Raw genomic sequence first — 3359 nt, forward strand, 5'->3', positions numbered from 1 at the left:
TTCTAATCACATGGTTTATGTGTTAGAGGGGGCGGATGGAGCGCCTGATCGTTTTCACGTCCGGGTGTGGTAGTCGACTACTGCGGAAGTATTGGCTCATATATATGGGCTTTAGGACTTATGAGGGAAGTATTACAGAGGGGTATTACCTTATAAGGACTTCCGCTGTGCAGACTGGAAGAAGCGGTGTGGCAATAAGCAGGAGCCACAGTCTTTTTCCTATGGTGGGTGGTGGATTACATTCCAGGATTTTGTTGACGCTGAATTGATGCATATTATCCTTTTTTTATATCCTTTTTTATGTTATTTTGGATACTCTATGGGAGATTATCATGTCTATGAATTTTAAAGTAAGGTTATATCCTGTAAGGGACTTCAGATGGTAATAGGAGGTTTCACAATGTGGTCTATTGAGGGTTTTTTTGCGATTTTTAGTATAATTGGTTAATTGTCTTTTAATTTAGAGGAGGGGTATATTAAGCCCTTCCTGGGTTACAGCTCCACATCCTGAGGAAGGACAATCAGTCCGAAACGCGTAGATGGTGGAGTAAGCAGCAGGAATTGGACAACAGGTGGTATTATACATCTCTTTTTGGATATTTCTCTAAATGGTTTTTTCTTCCACGTGTCATCCAGTTGGATTACCTTCTCGGATTATGCCCGGGTCATCAGAAAGGTTTAAAAATCATATTGTGAATATCCTATTGCCACCTATAGTTCCAATACTGCTATATGTGCTTTTTTTTGTGATGTGACTATTTTTACTTTTTATGGTTCCGATTTGGAATAAAGAATTGTTTTAAGAAAATAGATACATTTTTTCATCAATTGGATATATAAGGGGAGTCGTAACAAGAAACCTTTATACGTATGAATCAAGGTGGATTCATGGTGAGTGTCTGTTGATAGACCCCTAAGAAGTGTGATGTGTTGAAAGAAAAAGGAGGTGTTAAAGAAACCTTTCAGTGAACGGTAATAGAGTGCCAGTGGTCAGTTCTATCCAGAATATGGTTCCGTATCTTGAAATGAAACAGTGGTGAAGACATTCTGTGAGACGAAGATGGATACCTTGTAGACCTCTCCATACAGACTGCGCTAGTGACACTATCTTGTTGTTTTGAAATTGTATATTTAGGTTTTGGGTATACCTTAGATAGGACACAGCAGCGGTCTGTGGTCGCGAGTTACTTCTTTTTTGTTCTTTGGAATATTGTACATCTTCAGGATGTAATTGCCTGCAACGGATTTGCAACAAAGTATTAAAAAGTGAAAGTTTTATTTAGGATTGTTTAGTTTGTCCCATTACTTTTGGCCCCTTAAAAAGTGGGAGGCACATATAGAAACCATTGTAATTCCTACACCAATCACCTGATTTGGATCTAATTACCCTCAAACTAAATCTGAAAGACTGCAGGTAAAGCACATCTTGTTTGTTTCATTTCAAAGCCATTGTGGTGGTGAATAGAGGCCAAAATATGAAAATTCTGTCAATGTCCCAATATTTATGCACTTGACTGTATGCATACTCTTGTAACGGCGTCTAAACACTCAAATACACCTGCATTTCTCCATCCAAACCCCCCCTTTTCAACCCCCAAAACAGCACTTCCTGTCAATCTTTTATAGATAGCTTTGATTATCCACTGCATTTGCATACCCGGTCGAAGTGGCCAGTACGCACAGTGCAATGCCTATCCATGCACAGAATGCAAACATCGACTGAGTGCATGCGAATTAGCACTTCCATTCCTTGCTGAATCAGGCCCTAAGTGCAATGGTAACCAACAATAATTCTGTAGTCAAGAAGAGAATAGTCAATGGGGCCAGTGATCTGCAGTGAGGTGGAAAAAAACAGCTGGAAAAAATTTTATGATTTACTGTATATCTTTTATTTTTTTTAATTATGGTCCAGTTTTTTAAAAAATTACAATCGTCCATTTTCTCCCAAACACTGTAAAACAGACATTTGGTTAAGTCAAACTAATTTAACCAATTTGTCTGAACGACCATTTTTGTCTGTTTTCCAGTGTTTGGGAACAAATGGTCAATTGTCATTTGCTCTCATACATTACCAGATTTATGGTCCAACCAGCCAGATTGGACAGATAACACTGTACAACAAATTAATACTTTTAATTTATTTCCTTTCTAAAAATAGTCATACATTACTAATAGTCATACATTACTAATTTGAGGCCAAGAAAAACGAAAATGATTTCAGAATGTTTTTACTAGCTCTATTTTTTGAGCTACACTACTTGCACTATACTGTATGTACATTAGTAATATAGTCATAGTGAAAATATATTTTAAAATAATCTGATATTTTCTTGATAGAAAATAAATATCAGTTGTTTTAATTCAATCAATCACAAATAAGAACACAAAATGAAACAAACATACAGCATACAAAACAAACATACAGCATAGGAAACAAACATACAGCATAGGAAACAAACATACAGCATAGGAAACACACATACAGCATAGGAAAGTACTATGTAATATAGAGGCCTATACATGGGGGTGTTTTCTCTTTGCTTGTCGCTTGTCCTCCTCTTCTGGGGCATCTCTTGTCACTGTCACCTCCCCTGATATCTTTGTTCCATTGCTGAAATGTCTTGGTGGAATCGCTCCCTATGCTGTCACTCAGTGCACCACAGTTATCTTGTGTGGGTAATCTCGTGATTTGCATATATTTGAATAGGGGAGGGGACAAATAACTGATTCATTTCATTGGGTCATTAGGCCCCGCCCCCTCTACGAGGAACGCAGATTGCTGGTAAGATTCTCACCATTCTGCCCACTTCACTAGGAATACCCCTACATCGTCATAAATGGGCTATATCTCGGAACTCATAGCTAACTCAGAGTATTAAATGTCATATTCATACTTTGCATGCTGAAATCAATTAGATGTAACTATTTTCACATCGGAAACATTTTCATTGTTGTGCAGTATAATCTTATAGTGTGTACCAAGGTGATGAATAAAAATGTCCAGCATTTGCCGAATACAGTACATGCAGACGCAGCCAGAATTTACCCTGCATGCAATAACAAATAATAATAATTGTTTTGCTCCTCTGGCATTTCAGCATGGTTTGTCCAGGAAAAAAATTACTTGTTTTTCTTTTCTTTGCTTTACACCCACCTCAGAATCATACCGTACATGTCTGTGGTAAAGCCACACATGTTTTAAATCCATAATCAGTGCAATTTATCAAAGATCTTTTACTAAGCTTCAGTTTTGCAAAACCACCGGCCATTTTCCAGTCATTTTTACAGTGCCGGCCCCCGGTGGAGTCAAGAAGAGTAAAGTCGGTGATCCTGGAGTCAGGAAGAGTGAAGTTGGTGAT

This window comes from Taudactylus pleione, unplaced genomic scaffold (assembly GCF_031769625.1).
Source record: "Taudactylus pleione unplaced genomic scaffold, aTauple2 ptg000364l, whole genome shotgun sequence".
Classification (NCBI taxonomy): domain Eukaryota; kingdom Metazoa; phylum Chordata; class Amphibia; order Anura; family Myobatrachidae; genus Taudactylus; species Taudactylus pleione.